This window comes from Sturnus vulgaris, chromosome Z, assembly GCF_052056855.1.
Source record: "Sturnus vulgaris isolate bStuVul1 chromosome Z, bStuVul1.hap1, whole genome shotgun sequence".
Taxonomy (NCBI): Eukaryota; Metazoa; Chordata; class Aves; order Passeriformes; family Sturnidae; genus Sturnus; species Sturnus vulgaris.
Genome location: NC_142283.1, coordinates 65,251,368 through 65,268,736, shown reverse-complemented (window position 1 = coordinate 65,268,736; position 17,369 = coordinate 65,251,368). Strand labels below are relative to the sequence as shown.

The following is a 17,369-nucleotide window of genomic DNA, read 5'->3' as shown; positions in this document are numbered from 1 at the left end:
TCCAGTGTCACCCTCAATGTAAAGAAGCTTTCTTCATGTTGAAGTCGAACTTGTGTTTTAGTTCATGGCCACTGTTCCTTGTCCTGTCACTGGGCACCACCAAAATCTGGCACCATCCTCTTGGCACTTGCCTTAGTGATGTTTAGGTGCTTTTATAATCTTAGATAGATTTATGTGCATCTCAGTCTTCTCTTTTCCAAACAGTCCCAGCTCCCTCAGTCTCATAAGAAAATGCTCCAGACCCCTCATCATCTTCCTGGCCCTTTGCTGGACCCTCTCCAGTAGCTCCTTGTCTGTCTGGTACTGAGAACTGGACATTCCAGATGTGTTCTCACCAGGGCCTGGTAGAGGGGCGGGATCACCTCCCTCAACCTGTTGGCCACACACATCCAGATGCACCCCAGGATCCCACAGGGCCTCCTGGCCGCAAGGACACACAGCTGGATCATTGTCAACTTGTCACCCACCAGGACACCAGGACTCTGCAGAGCTGCTCTTTAGTGGGGCAGCACCAGCCTGAACTGATATTTGGGGTTATTCCTCCCCAGGTGCAGCATTCTGCACTTGCCCTTGTTGAATCTCACTAGGGTTTTCTCCACCCAACCATTGAGCCTATCCAGGTCCCACTGGATGATCCTAATAGCCAATATTTCACATATGAATTGTGGTGATCTTGAATGGTGCTAGCTCAGGCAGTAAGCACTTCTGAAACCAGTTAAAAGGTTTTGAGTGTCACAGTTACTAGAAAATGAGGCTGAATTAGGGTAAACCACAACCTGCAACACAGTCTTTCTCATCTTCTTCAAGATATGTATTTATAACATAATAGGTTAATTGTCAGCATGTTTTGAAGTGGTCTCTATGCCTGTGTCAGTGCTTGCTGATATGGGTGTCACAGTAACAGTAGAAGGTATCTGCTTTCAGGTTGGAAGAAAACAAAGGATAACAAACACGCTTACTAAGTTCTTGCACATTCATTTATCAACACATATAAGGAAACTGGCATCCTTCAATAAGATGAAAATATTCAAATCCTGTTGACAGCAGTATCTTCCAGCTATGATTTGTTGGATATTTATTGCCCACACTGATGGTAGGCAGCAGAAGGCTACTTTTTCATTAAAGGCACCTCACCAAAAAAAACCAAACCAAACCAAACCAGAAAACAAAAAACAAAAAACAAAAAACAAAAAAAAAAAAAAAAAAAAAAAAAAAAAAAAAAAAACCAAAAAAAAAAAGGAAGCCAAATAGACAAAAATCACAAAACACACAAACACAGGAAGAAACAAGCAGATGTTTATTTAAATGAGTCTATAACACACTGATGCATCTCTTCATTCAGGTTATAATTTCATGTGTTGTTAACTAGAATTATAAACATCATGTCAGTATACCTATATCTCCTGTTCAGTGCTGTGTTTGGGTCGTTTTGTCATTCTCTTCTGCTAATTGTTTTGTGACTCACAGACTTTGAAGTAGTGTATTTTCTCTCCTATCATACAAGCTGGAAGAGTGCCCAAAGCATATTAGCTCATCAGCCAGCCATTTGTACCTGCTGCTCACTGTCTGCTACTGTTAAATATATGCTAATGATGCTATCTGAGCCTTGGGATGAGTGTGTAAATTGTGCTCCTGGCAGGGAAATGAATGCTACTTAGAAAGGTGACAAAGAAAGCAGCTGCTTTTAGATGAGATGAATCACCACATTATATATTACTCTAGGGTAATAAATTATATTTTCAGTCTTTAATTCATTTTTTGGAAATGTGATTATAGGGCAACTGTAGCATGTGAGAAACCTTTTAAAGTCTCCTTAGGTGAAATAAAGAGACTATAATAGATTTATTTTCTTTAACAAACTGATGTTTAAATATATACGAATCTATACAATGTGAGTTTTTTAGAGGCCTTTTCACATATTGTGTTGTAATTTAAGAAGTGAAGCCTTTGAATACTATATAAGGCTTTTTTCCCCTTTATATTATTCTTCAATTACAGTGCACAATGTTCAGCATGTCTGAATTACTTATGTATAAGATATATCAAAAGCAGTAGAATAATATGAGAGCAAATCAAGGTTATTTGAAATTCCAATGTGCTGTAAAATAATGCAGCCTCTGTTAAATATGTTTGGTATGAAGGAAAAATTTAAGCCAACTGTAAGTACAGCTGGAGTTGGAATTGTTTAAACATTTTTGAAAGATTATTAAGACATGTAAATGACTGTCTGAAAACTTGGGTTCTGAATTTGAGAAAGATGCAGAGGAATAGAGGTGGGGATAATTTTGGAAAGCACTGCAGTTCCTCTTTCTTTAGTGTTTTTGTAGTGCCAGGACAGACCATGAAAATGCCCTTCCAAAGTGCTTTTTCATCCCCTCTCCTATCCCCTCAAACTAAAACAGGAACAGAAGAGGTGAAGAGAATTGAGCAGACACACAGAGTGGGTATTTTGGCTGTCTGCCCACAAAGGCAGGGATGGGCATCCCAGGGCACAGACACTGCTCTCCCCTGCCTGGCTGCTGGTGTCCGCAGCTCCCAGTGCCAGGCGGTGCCACACGCTGGACTGGGAGGCAGAGTCCAGCGTGGGGGGAACTCCTACAGCAGTCTGCAAATGAACTGTGCTCTTGTCCAGACCCAGAACTGGCTAATCACCGGGGCCTGGGCTGACATTGGGTACCCTGAGGTACAGGATTGCCATCTCATGGGAAGGCCAGCTCTAGTTCTTAAACTCTGTTCACATGAAGTGTCCTAAATATGCTGGATCAGTGAAACTGATCAGACAATCTGGGAAAAAGCAAAGTCTTAATAATTTCTGGGTAGGTCATAGAATTTTCTTTTGTGTGCTAAACCACTGGAAATAGAAACTTTTGAATTTGTCCTTGCTAAGGATGAAACAACATGAAAGGACTTTTGAAATTATTTATATTTAGCCATAATAAAATACTTATCAAAAAGCAATGGCCAAAAATATGTGCAGGAAGTGTGACTGAGAAATACAAAAAACATGTAAAGAAGTAAACTTAAGACACCAGGTATTTCAGCCCCACAAACATCCCAGACCATGAGAGCACAACAGTGGCGGGAATCATCTTAACCCACAGTCATTCTGTGTTAACAGGAGTTGTGCTTAACCTTTTATAGACAGCACCAAAATTCACCACATGGATTTTCACAGAATCACAGAATATCTTGAGTTGGAAGGAACCCACAAAGATCATCAAGACCGACTCCTGGCCCTTACAGCACCATCCCCATTATGTGCCTGAGAGCATTGTGCAAAGTCTTTTAAAGCTCTGCCAGGCTGGTGCTGTGACCACTGCCCTGGGGAGCCTGTTCAGTGCCCAAAAACCCTCTGGGGGAAGAATCTTTTCCTGATATCACACCTCAGCCTCCCCTGACAGAACTGCAGGTCATTTGTGTGCTATCACTGGTCAGAGCAGAGCAGAGATCAGTGCCTGCCCCTCCTCTTCTCCCTCCCAAGGAAGGTGGAACTGCACTGAGATCTTCCCTCAGGCTCCTCTTCTCCAGGCTGCACAGACCAGGTGATCTCAGCTGCTCCTACAATCCAGCAGCATTAAAAGAAAACCCAAGCTTTCTCAGTCCCTGCACATACATGACGGCTGGAAGACGACTGTGAAATGTTCGAGTTCTTTGTGAATGTGCTGCTATTAGACAGTGATTACGAAAACTTAACTATCTCCAGAGACAGCACCTCTCTGCTGTGTAACCCTGCAATGCAGTACTGCCTTCCAGCAAGAACCCATGAGCTCTGCAGGGGCTTTCCAAGGCCTCAGGACTGGGAGTCCTCAGGCTTGCTCTGTCGGAGCAAGTGACTTGCCTGCAGCTGTTTTGCTTTGTTCAGCCTCCAGTTACCCAGATGCCTATGGCTAGTTCCCTCTATTTGTGTTTATCCTTGCGTGGTACAATCATGGTTTCATATAGCTGGCAGTAGCAAGCAGTGGTGCTGTGTTAAATGAGATGTTTAAGACTCTGACACACAATATAGGGTAAAGAAATAGGGGTGTGGTATGACAGCAGAGCATTTGAGAAGTGGAGATAAGAGTCCATCACAGAGGTTTAGGGCGATGGAGCAGTAAGAGATGGGCCACAGGCTTGGCAATGGAGACTCATCAATTGTCCATTTTAGAAATATGGATCCTGATCTGGAAAAATCTAATTTTACAGCTAACAAAGGGAACAAGGAAATAATATCTAACATACATAAATAGCACTATAGAGAGTAAAAACACTTGTAAAATGAAGCCACAGACCAGGAAAGCAAAAGAAAGGTATAAAACTGCTTTGGAAGACATGAAAAAAAATCCTTATCCCAAGTACATGTCAGAGAAGGGAGAAGAATCCAACACCATGACCATCACATTCCTCACAGTGATTGACTCCAGGGGCTATGGTTGACACTGTTATCCTCTCCAGCTGGTCCAGAGTTCCTGAAGGTCCAGAGGAAAGTGGAAGGGTGAGCATATGTCCAAGGAAAGGGGTAGAAAATATTAAATGTGTTTAATTTTATTATTGCTATGATTGAGACTTTTACTGTACAGAAGTGCTCTAACTGCATTCCTTATCTCACTTCCCCTGCAATAACAACACCTACATTCTTGAATTGTAGATTAATCAATGATTCTTGAAGTAGACCATTAAGATTTTTGTTGCAGTAACAATAAATTCTTGCCTTTATTTATATATGTGTCATGCTTTCTCTTAATCCACAAAGAAGATTCTGAGCTTAATGGTGTATTATTTCCCACACAGAAGGTGAAGAGATGTTTATTGGCAACTTGGGGGTTCCTAAGACAAGGTAGGTCAGTCCTCTGAGCTCATTTCCCAGTACTGACACTGCATGGCTACACTGAAGCTAGCACCCTTTAAAAGTGATTTGTCAGGTCTTATTTTCAATTTGTAAATTCTTTTGCAGACATTCTTTCCTGAAGAAACAAGATGTTTCCAGTCAAGAGCCTCTCTGGAAAGCCATGGCTGTTGCTCAGTTTGGGTGAGCCCCTCCCTCTTGCTGAGTCCTGCCTGTTCCCTTTCTGGCCCTATCTGGTGCATCTGGGTCATCCCTAACACTGACCACCAACCCTGGCCCATATCGGAGTGAAAGCCACAGGAGAAAAGGACAAATTTAACTTAAATCATTTTGGGAGGAACAGACATGGTAATAACCATGCCAGTCCCTGTCTGGGGGAATGGCAGGGCAGAGATTTAACAGCCATGGGAGACACCTGGCCTTGATCTCAGAGGGCAATGTGTTTTGTCTTTTCACTGGTTCTGCCTCAAGAGCTGTTACCCACAACAGTATCTCAAGGTAAAAATACTAATTTCTTACCAATACAGGCACCATGCTGAAGGTGTCAAGTTAGGGTCACCAAAAGGTAATTTTGACCATGTCTGAAAGACTTCTACCTCCATTTCCTGAAATGATGTGTTTATATATTAAACTGAGATTAACTGTGAAAAATACTACTCTGCAGCCATAAGCATCAGAGGACCAGGGAACAGCTTGAAATGCCAGAGAACAGTGGAAAAATCCTTATGGTTTTGGCAGAAGGAGATGGATGTGGGAAGAGAGGTTTTAATTACAGATACCATCTGATGGTAGTTTTACCAGGAAATAACTGTATATTTATATTTTTAAAGGCAGGTTTCCAGCCTAATAATACTACTCTTGCTGTCTGCTGGGGGTTGCTGTGCCTATGAGAGCCCCACACACTGAGCAACTTGACATAAAGGAGGAACTGTGCTACCATGCAGAAATGAAGGCTTTACTCAAACAGATAAACTCAAATTGTAGGTACGTGGAAACCAGCACACACATATGTTAGCAGGCACAGAACAAGGTTGCAATGGAATAAGCCTTTATTTTATATTGCTTTTCCTGTTGTCTGAAATATCAGGACCATGATTGCAAGTTGTGAATGCCTGTGTAGTTACGCACGCATCCATACATTCACATTCATTCTCTGTACTTTGAAAATAGCTACTCATGCAAAATAAATTCTTATGCATAATAATAACCACCAGAAGATGCACACTATGCTAATTACTGACTGCTCACAATGATATGTCCTGCAGCAAATCCACTGCACAAATTTTCTGTTTGCTTCCCTTCAAGTACATACAGTTTAAATCTTGTACTGATTTATAGTTTCCTAGATTCAGAAGATAATTACACCAACGTATATGTTGCCATATCTTGTATGCACAGTGCTTTAAGAAAGCACTAGAATTAAAAGCAGTATCTTCAGAGCCTGCTCTGAGTATAGTGGGTTTTGATGTATTTCTGAAAAAAAGTCTACTTGTCTCAGAACTTGGTGCAAAGGGATAGAATGCACACTATCTAGCCTGAAACGTGTTATCTGCATCCATATTGACTTTAGAAAGGTTTTCTCTCTGAATTTCAGTGCCACATCCAGGCACCTCTTGAACACTTTCAGAGATGGTGATCCCACCTGGATTGGAGGGCAGTTCAACTTACTCAGGGTCACACAACAACAGCATAAGAGTCTCCACAGTCAAGTGTGTTACCTGCTGCCAGCAACTGCTGGAATCTGTGAAGGACTCATGCTCACAGTTTACAGAATATATTCTTTATTTATATAATAGAAAATTGTGGCATGTTAAAGTTTAGAGATTGATGGTGATAGTATCTGCCTGTAAAAATATACTCAAAGCAATACACAGATAAGCTCTAATCACCAATAAAAGTGAAGTTCAGATAATAATTCAGCATGCATGAAGTGCAATTCATAGGTGTCCCTATGGGGAAAGACCCCTATGGAGATAAGTCACCCTCTTGACTTATCCCAGAAGGTATGGTAGAGTTTTCTTTTACTTCTCCCCATTTTTAACTTACTTTTATACTGCTTTTGCATTTAAGGAGATCTTGAGTGACTCATCATGCATCATGTTCACTGTGAAGTGGTTGCACTTGGGAAGTGGGTAATCCTATTCAGGGAGTAGCATCTGCATTTCACCCGATAATTTCTGTACTGTTATTACTTCTAGAATGTGAATATGATTTCCATGTTTTCTCTAATTTTAGCCCCAGTCATTTTCCCACACCTTCCCTGATGCAATTTAAAGATATTTACCCTTATCCTTTCACTTGAGACATGGCAGAAGAGACTGACCCCCACCTGGCTATCAGCTCCTTTCAGGCAGTTGTAGAGAGTGATAAGGTCTCCCCTGAGCCTCCTTTTCTGCACGATAAAGAACCCAAACTACCCCTGCAGCTCCTTATAAGACTCACTTTCTAGACCCTTCACCTCTCAGCTCTACTGCCCTTTTCTGGTCTCTTTCCCTCACTCTAGCACCTCAATGTCCTTCCTAAACTGAGGGGCCCAGAACTGGACACAGCACTCGAGGTGTGGCCTCAGCAGTGCCCAGCACAGGGGGACAATCCCTGCCCTGCTCCTGCTGGCCACACTATTGCTGATCCAGCCCACGATGCCATTGGCCTTCTTGGCCACCTGGGCACACCCTGGCTCATGGTCAGTCACTGTCACCAGCACCCCCAGCTCCTTTCCAGCCACTCTGTGCCAGCCTGTGGCACTGCCTGGGGTTGTTGTGACCCAAGGGCAGGACCTGGCACTTGGCCTTGTTGAACCTCACACCATTGGCCTCAGCCATGATCCAGCCTGTCCTGATCCCTCTGCAGAGCCTTCCTGCCCTCCAGCACATCAACACTCCCACCCAACTCAGTGTCATCTGCAAACTGACTGAGGATGCACTCAATCCCCTTGTCCACATTGTTAATGGCATTAATAAACAGGACTGGTCCTAGCACTGAACCCCTGGGAAACACCTCTAGTGACTGACTTCCAACTGGATTTATTTCCACTAACCACCATAAAATCCTTTCTGTTATGGCTGAGTGTATTTTTTATTCGTTACTGAAACAACAACCCTCCAAATTTATCTTTATTTAGGGCCTATTAGTAATTTCTCTATCTGGACAGGTGAATAATCACTGAATTTAAATTTGTATTTTAACCAAGAGACACAAGAATGAGATAAAAATGTCTTTTACAAATCTAATTGAAGGCATCTGGGACAAATGGTTTCCATATATTTCCACTAGATTTGAAAGACCCATCTCATATCGTAAATTTTGAGGCCCTAGTGCAGTTATTATCATGATGGTTTAAAATTATAAGAGGGACAGTGATCATAAATGCAGCAAATAACACTTGGAAGAAAGAAAATTGAACAACAACTCATAAGGTCTGGGATATGAAAAAATCTTTCTCAATTACTTCTTCAGGACATAATGGGGGCAGTTGCATCCCAAGAAGTGCACAGGTTTTTCTCCAGTTGCATTACTTTGATTAAAGTTTTCACCTCTTCCTTCCTTATCTTTCAAAGTGGTTTTACACCTTGTTAATTTTCTGAAAGTTTATTACCCAAAAGTTATCTATCAGTAAGAAAATTTTGTGTTTCTATTAGGTGTAAAAGTATTTGAATCTCAGCAGAACAGAATTTGAACAGATTTTTTTCTGAAGCACAAGGCAGGGAGCTGCCACCACATGATAATACCAAGTAAATCATAGAATCAAAGAATAGCCTGAGTTGGAAGGTCCCCACACAGAGCATTGAAGTCAAACTTCAAAAATCCAAGAATCACACCAGGTGCCTGACAGCATCGTCCAAGTCTTTTGTAGGATAGAGTGCTGGATTGAAAAGTTGATATGCCATTCCATAAAGATACAGCTGAGATGTATGGGAGTATAAAGAATGTTATGTTGAAAACAGATTGTGCCTTACCATTCCACTTCATTGCATTGCTGAGCTAGCCTGTCTTTAAATTCAGAGAGGTTTGTACTAGCTGAGTGTCTCAGTGGATATCACGGAGATGAGGATTCATGTTGCACATATGCACAAGAAGGGTCTCTAAAAACAGCGACTTTCCAGGGCCAAACACAGATATGAAGTATGTTTTCCTGGGCTGAAGGCAGTCTTAAATGTTGGGATGCTTCTTCAACAATGCAGAAATCTCAGGCTCTGCCCACGGAGCCTGATTTTGCTCTCCTGTGAGTTACTGTAAGAAGGGGGAAAATCTGCTCCTGGGAAGGGAATTGAGCTTGAGGTCAGGTTTATATGAGCTGACTCCAGTTCCAGCAGAGTAGCTGTGAATGAGTATTTTAACTGAATGACAATTTGCAGCTGTAATGGACGATCCCACATACTTTGCATTGCACAGACCCTGTTACTCACATCACTGTTAAAACTCTAATAGGATTGTTAATATATAAAATGGAGATTGGCATTTGGAGCAAGAAAGGGAGATCACTTTGCAGGCTGAGCCACAGCGCTCTCTACCTCCTTAACAGTGTGTGAAAACTGCCAGACACATTTAACTGCTGATTTACTCAGTGAAATGTGTTATTTTTGATACTTTCATCAAGAATATGTACTTGCAATACTTTTCCTGTCAATATATATGTTTCTTGGAAATTTCTGTGGTTGCTGTAAATAGAACAAATACACCAAGACAACCAGATATAGCAGACTAAGGCAGAGTCTGTGATGCCTTTACTGTAAGCTTTGCTGACAACTAAAATGTGTGCTTCTTTGTGACTAAACGAAAAAGGAAAATTGAAGTCTTCACCAGTATTGCAATCAATGTACTGGAAACATTTTAGTGGAACTTGAATCTTGCAGGGATTGTAAATAGTCTATACAAGCTGAGCAGTTTCCTGCATTAATAGACTGGCTGCTGTCCAAACTGAGGCTCCTCTGTAAAAATAGACACTGTTTTAAAGAGATTACTCAGCAAATTCTTCATTTTTAATTATTAAATTTTAATAATTAAATAAACAGTGTCAAGAAACGCCTTCCCAAATCTTTGCAGTGTTCATGTTACAATAGCAGGCAAAAGTGTATGAGGGAAAATTACATTCACAGACACCAGCAATAACTAAACTGGGTTCCTGAATGTACAGTTGTTTCAGCAGGAATTTATACTTTTTGTGTTGGCTACTAAAGGGGCTCTAACTTTTTCCCTAATAAAGGGAAAATCTTGAAGAGCTGTGTTGTTTATGAAACATGGATTTGACTTTGTATCTTAGACGAGAATTTATGCATGATTTGGAAAGGGACTGCACAGGGGTGGAGGTGGGAAAGCAAGGAAATGAAAAGGACAAAGAGCAATTCAGAGGCAGACATTATTCAAAACCACCATCAAGGACACAGCGATAGTAGGTTAGATATTAATAGGTTGGTGGATAACTTCATTGCTCCAAAATGCCTGTTAAGAAATCACATTTTATTCTTGCCAGAAGTTACTTACTTCCCACAAAGAATGTTTTCCTGAAACCTTTTCCTTACTTTATAATCACTGAAATAAGAAGAAATGAAAATAAAGAAGTAGGAATGTAGGAACCTTCCCTTATTGAGGTAGCTGGCAATATCTCCAAAACCAAAAAGTTAAATGCTCAGGATCTGAGAATCTGAACCTGAATTTTTCAGAATAAAGTTCCCTAGCCAAAACACCAATCTCAATGCTTCTTGAATTTTTCACACTTTAAATCTCTAATAATGTGTTAAAGAATCACTTCAAATTAGATGTGCAGAAAGATCATAGTGCTCAGCTGTATTGTGAGTTTAACAAAGTGTTAGAGGGACTAATTTTCTACAAAGACAGATACATTTCTTTACATCTTACATTAGACAATTGTTTGTTTTCTCCCTCATTAGCAAATCCCTATTTTGCTGTATAGGTCAAATTTTTGCCTGTCCAACACATAGTTGCGTCATTTTAAGTAAATCCTCCTCCTAAATCTGAAAGATAAAAAGTGAACTAATTGCACACATTCATGATAGATTTTAAAACCTGTTATTTGTTCTAAAAGTCATATTGCCAGGGGTAAAGTTCTTACTAGAAAACTAGATACTTTGGCAAGTATTTTTAAGAGACATTACTAAATCAAAACAGCTCTGGCCAAACTTGAACACTGCATTAAATGACTTCTTAATGTACTCAATTTGGCATAAGAAGGAATTCTTTTGGCTGGTTCTAGCATTAGCTGGGGGAAATGAAAACGGTATGAAACAGGCAAAAATATCTGCTCTTGTAGTCAGAGATGCTCTCTTAACTCTTCTTTCCCTGCTCCTTTCCTCAGGTAAAGCTGCCAAATATCAGAGGGAGCACATCAGGTTACAGTGATCTTTCCACAAAGGAAATGAGCTGCTAACTATTAGGAACTGGATGTGTTGTTGTGGGGTAAGTTGTGTTACCATGCAGATGGAAAGGCAGCTGTGGGGTGCCAGGGCATGGCAGCAGTAAAGAAAGCAGCCAAGCTGGGCCACGGATGGAAAAGAAGTAGGTCAGTGACAATCTGGTTCCAAAGCAGGCGAGTTGGAGTCAAGCAGAGCTGCAGGTCAGAACAGAGCCTGCCCAGCTTACAGGAACTGCTGCTCTAAATGGTGCCAGACAGGCAATTTTTCCCTGCTCACATCAGCATTCTTTGCCCCACGAGGAGCAGCAGCTGGAGTGGGACACAGGATGGGACAGCCAGGTTTGGGGACGACGCAATCCTGAAGAGGTGGCTGGCCAGTGGCCTTCACACATTTGCTCACATAACCCAGCTGCCAGGTGAGCTGCCAAATCATTCACAGAGCTGGTCTGAGCTGTTTAAAGAGAAGCAGGATGAGACTGTATGGCCTGCACAAACAAGTGCACAGTTGCTCTTCTCTTTAGCATAAAAGTATAATTAGGAAGAACAAATAATTTCTTTCCCCAGTTTCTTAGTTTTAGCAATCAATAAGGGAAATGGATCTGCAGTATAAGACAAGGCACAGCTTTCTATCTCCAAAACACACTCCAACAAACCATGAAAGCTTGATACACAGGGATGGATTTGGATCCTATATTATGTTCCAAAGAAAAAAAAGCTAAATACAATTTTTTCTATGTCTGTATGTCATCCTCAATGCCTTGCACAATAGCTCCAGAAAACTATGACATGTTGATTGCCAAACTTAGCCAATCAATAAGTTTGCTGCAGGTGACATCAATATAAATGAGGTAAAGACAGGAATTATCCAAGTCTATCCTACTGAGTTTGCAAACAACAATATACTCTTGCCTAAATGGGGAATATGTAGAATTCCCTTAAAAGAATAGAAGACCCCAGTCATTCAGAAACATTCCATTCCTTGAAAATATCGATGTAGAACAGAGAATACACTGGAAATCAATACTCTCACAAATGTATATTGGAAGGACAGAACTATAAGTCCAGGGAGATGGTTTACTGATGCACTTGGCAGTTCTACATTAGTGATTGGACTCAGTGATCTTAAAGATGCTTCCCAAAGTAAATTATTCTATTCTGTTCTAAACATTTTCACCACAACTGTCTCAAAACAACTCTAATGTGCTGAGGAGATCTGTGGCCAGAGACATGGAAAATGTCAATGGAGTCTTGACACTAACACTTCTGCCAGAGATGAGTGATGGAAGAAGTGAGGAAGCCCAGTAAATTGGAGGGAGTTCCTTTATTTCCAGGCTTGGATTAAACCAGAGCTTTTCATCTTTGTGAGCAACTGGCTGTTGGCAACCAGTTTAAAGCTGATGGATCAAGAGTGCTCTAGGATCAAATCTCACATGCAAGTGCAATCTCATTAACAGAGCTCAGCAGACCCAATGTGTATCAGATTGTTTCTACAGAGCAAGAATAAAGGTAGTACTTCTTAGGTTCTTCTTTAATGTCTTTGACACTAATTAAATCCTGCCCATGGTAGACAAACCAACTCAGCTGAGCAAAGAGCTATCACGGTCCCTCTGAAACCACTAAAATGTTTCTGGCTGGCAAGCCTAGCTAACATAACATCTGGTATGAAAAAGAATCCATCGCATAAGCAAAGATGAGGCATGTCACTGCTCAGAGACAGATGGAATCCATTTCCCCACAGCCTGTGAAAGCCCTTTTTCAACAATATTTGACTGAGATCACTTAACTGATAGTGCATCAGACAAGATAAATGGTGACCTAGCAGCAGTCTCCCACTACATCCCTGCTGGCAGCTCAGCAGCAGGACCACTCTAAGGAGAAAGGGCACATGTGGAGCCATGTGTCGGGCTTGCAGAGCTGTGGAGTGATGTGTCAGTAGACTGCAGGGCTGCTCTCTCCCCCTACATCCAGACACAGAGCAGGATGCTGCTGACTCAGGGATCCACAAGCAGCTTTGCATGGCTTAGCTGGTGTTTGTACTCTAAATCGCTCTGCATGTGTTTTGCCCACACAGCAAGGCAGCAATAAATAACCATAGTAAAAATGATGAGCCATTAATCCATCTTGTTCCTGTGTTCCACAAGGTGGAACAGGAGAAAGAACCTGATGGGAGAGCACGGTCACAGACATGCAATTAGCTTGGCAAGAGCATCAGTGTGGACTGAGACTATCCCAGTGATGGGCAGGGTCAGTGGGTAATGACACTGTTCCCATAGTATACCAAATTAGTCAAAGATCAAACAAAGCCCTGATGTTCCATCTAATTCATACTCATTTAAAGAATGTTTCTGTGTGGTTTTGGAAATTAACGCAATGAGCTGAATTTTGAGGAAGGACGTTGTAAAATGACTCTTTTAAAGGACTTTATATGTCAGGTTTTTATAATAGCACCCAGAAGAGTTATTAAATACAGAACTAAATACAGATTATTCAAAAAGAAGTTTGGCCAGTGATCAATAAAGAATATCAGTTGACATTAAACAAAGGCTGATTTATGTAATTGTTAGCAGGGCTTGTGCAATGCTCCAAACAAATGAATAGAAGTCAGAATACAGCTGCCTTTTAAATCCATGTCCCAGATAGGAGACAGACACAGGGGATTTTGTGATTTGATCAGGCAGAATAATAGTCAGCTTTTGGCAATTGGATGGTATGTTGTTGATTATGTGTACTATTTGTTGAATGTTTGAGGTGCCCAGGGAGGGAAGATTAGAATATGTATTGAATTGGTATTGGAGAAAATACCTAAGAGAAACAAGACCAGCAAAGAGCACAAACAGAAAATCATCCTGATGAGGAATCTGGGCTTTCCATTTCAGAGCAGATTAAAAGTCTTTATGCTCTATCAGTTGAGAGTCTACAGAGAGAGATTTTAAAAGATGCGGAGCACAGATTTGTTCCCTGGAGCCACCTTTATCATAAAAAAGGTCTGCAAGCACATTTAGTGGGTAACTTCAGAAACAATACCCCATTACATAAACCCAGATGTGCAGTGCAGTGGTACTTTTTCCAAGGCAGCACTGTTCGTCTTGGATAACCCACTGCTACACACCCGAGTATCTCTGAAGATTGGATTGCTCTTTATGGCTACTCTAAGGTACAGCAGCTGCCAAAAGCACCCAGGAAGGCTGTAGCAGAGGCCCCTGTAGAGTCTACACACTCAGGCATCCTCCACTGTGGAGAGGGATGTGCGAGGAGGGGGACTGGGACAGGGGAGGGTTCTTGTGTGTGTTGCACCACTGCCACTGCAGCGTCTCCATAGCAGCAGTGGGGTGGTGCATGGCTGCTTGAAACCAAAGTTGGAAACCTGGGCAGAAAAAGGTGACACAACTTGAGCACTAAATGAAAGACAGAGGGAATTGGGGCATCTCCAAGGAGTTTGTCTCAATTAATGTGAGGAATTAAGATAGTGCATATCTTCACTTTGAATTATGTGTTAATTGTGATGACCAATGTCCATAGCAATAGGCTGCCAGGTGAGATAACACAGATGCAAGAATGAGTGTGCTCATTGAATCACACCTCAAAAGTACAGTCTGATAAGACAGTCAGAAAAATCTTAATTTCAGATTACTTTTGGTTACTGGGATGGAGTTTGTTCTCTTCACGGTAGCTTGTATGGGGCTGTGCTTTGGATTTGTGCTGAAAAGAGTGATGATAACACAGAGATGTTTTAGTTATTGCTGAGCAGTGCTTACCACAGTATTGAGGACTTTTCTGCCCCTCACCCCACCCCATCAGCCAGGAGACTCCAGGGGTGGAAGGGGGCACGAGAAGCTGGGAGGGGACACAGCCAGGACAGCTGTCCACAAATAACTACAGGGGTATCCCATTCCATATGGTGGCCTGCTCAGCGTATAAAGCCAGAGGAAGAAGGAGGAAAGGGGTGAGAAGTTCAGAGTGTGGTGTTTGTCATCCCAAGTCACCACCATGTACGTTGGAGCCTTGCAGTCCTGGGGGTGACTGGACATATTTCTGCCCATGGGAAGCAGTGAATTAATTGTGCAGCTTTTGCTTTCCCTGTTACACTGTCTGTATCTTAACCCGTGAGTTCAAGCACTTTTTCTCTTCCAGTCCTCTCACCCATCCCACTTGTGGGGGGAGTGAGCAAGTGGCTGGGTGAGGCTGAGTTACCAGCTGGGGTTGAACCATGGCATCCTTCACAAGGACTATTTCAGAAGGGGAGAAAATAGGGTAAGGCTTCTTCACCTGTCAAAATGTAATTGAGATTGTATCACAAGGTTGAAATTCTACAGTGGATGAATCGAAAAAGGATTTCATGCAGAAGAAAGATAAGGCACACTGTGTTGAAACCCCACATGGAAACTCTCATTATTTTGGAAAAATAGAGCTTGACACCATGTCTCCAGTCGAGCAGCTGCTTATGAAGAATTGTACTCCTTCCCTGCCACATGTGTAATACTGACAAGATACCTATTCTTTAATCTGGCATTGGCTTCCCATTCTGACTTCCCTTCTCTCCACATTTAAGTGGAATTTCCCTTCCAACAGGAAATCAGAAGAAAACCTCTCAGCAGCTGGAAAAAAAAAATAAAAAGACTAGAAAATTTGAATGTATGGAAGAATAAATTCTCTTATACCTGTTAACAAAAACTGGCCTTGCAACAGTCTTCACATCCTGTTTCTGAACTTAAGTAGGGCATGGACAATACAACAACCGCCATACAAAGGATGGAAATTCTACTTCAGAAAAATGTTTCACATTTTGTAGTATGACTTTATTTTAAGCTGGACAAAAGCCAAAAAATTCAGTTTTCTTGTGAATAAAATTCCAAAGCATTTTCCAGGCTGTTTGATTTCAATATAACATACTTTTTTGAAAGCTGTTCCAAAACACAATGAAAAAGTTACATTTTTTCCATTTTTAAACAGTTCCTGTGTACTCTGTTCATGTTATAAATGTTATAAACCATTTTGTTGCAATTATACATTTCAGAGTGATGTTATTCCATGAAGTTGCTCCAGCAAGCTATAAGCAGATTTTCTACCTCTCTTCTCATTGCTCCAGATCACCCCAAAATGTAGTTCTCTGCATTTAAAGAGGAGGCGGCAAGTATTAATTCTTGAAATTATTTTAATATTATAGAAATGTATTTCCTTAGTAAATCTCAGTGTAGTATATTTGAATATTCTAGATGGGTGAAAGAGAAACACACAACTTGTATTTCTGTGACACAAAGAAGCTGCTGCCTTGACAGCCCTGGAGGCAGGAAGATGAGAACTGCCATTGAATGCTCCCAGTTGGGCTCAGCACATCCAGTCTCCAACCAGAAATAAAGGAGCAGCTGCAAGAGCTCCATGTGGTGCAGAGGCTTTCTGACCCTCTCCATGCCACAGCAGACAGCAGTTCCACAGACACTGAGGTGTGATGCTGAGCAATGTGCAGTTGGTAGGAATTATTTAAGGACGATTTAGTAAATTAAGCTAATGAGTCACATGAATTCACTCACAGTGGTTGGTGTAGCTGGAAGGCCAGAACAGGGTTTTTCCCACTGGAGTGAGACCAGCAACCAGCTAAAATAGTGCTTTACAAAGGGTTCCCTTCAGAGTGCTCACAGGGGCAAGCAGAAATACATATTTGAACAGGCAGGCTTGACAGGACTGGCACCCATGATGATAATACCTGTTGCTAGTACAATGTTGACAGATTTCCACTGTAGTTATATCTGTGGGTGTTTCATCATGCACACCTTTGACATCTGGCTTGTGTTGACAGAAGAATAGAAAATAACTTCATCTCCGAAAGTATTTGAAAACAATAAAACCATAAATCCAAAGTACGTGTATCCTGTTTCTAATCAAAATGTGCCTTGCCTATAGATAGGGAATGCTCTAAATGGCTTAAGATCACAAGTCCACACCACCTCCTCTTCCCGGCAGTGGCTGATTGCTGGATGCAAACGTTTTGTTACCAGAATATCTCCCTGCATTACGATGGTAAGCGTGTAATCTGCTTAGAGATTTCAGTGATCTCATACAGGATTTTAGATGGGCTGGGCTGTAGGAGGACTGTGACCCAGAGAAGTGTTTACTTTAGCTGGTCTGATGGATTGCACATTCCTGTGAGGTAATCCAGTTAGAGTAAAATCCAGCTGG

At 41.5% G+C, this 17,369-nt stretch overlaps 1 long non-coding RNA gene across 1 annotated transcript; it reads left to right on the top strand.

Moving 5' to 3' along the window:
- The first annotated feature begins 1,234 nt into the window (after positions 1-1,234).
- Positions 1,235-16,986, top strand: LOC148219886 (uncharacterized). Its single transcript, XR_015799346.1, has 3 exons — positions 1,235-5,008; positions 5,656-5,809; positions 11,139-16,986. It is a non-coding gene; the product is annotated as an uncharacterized LOC148219886 (long non-coding RNA).
- The last annotated feature ends 383 nt before the right edge of the window (positions 16,987-17,369 follow it).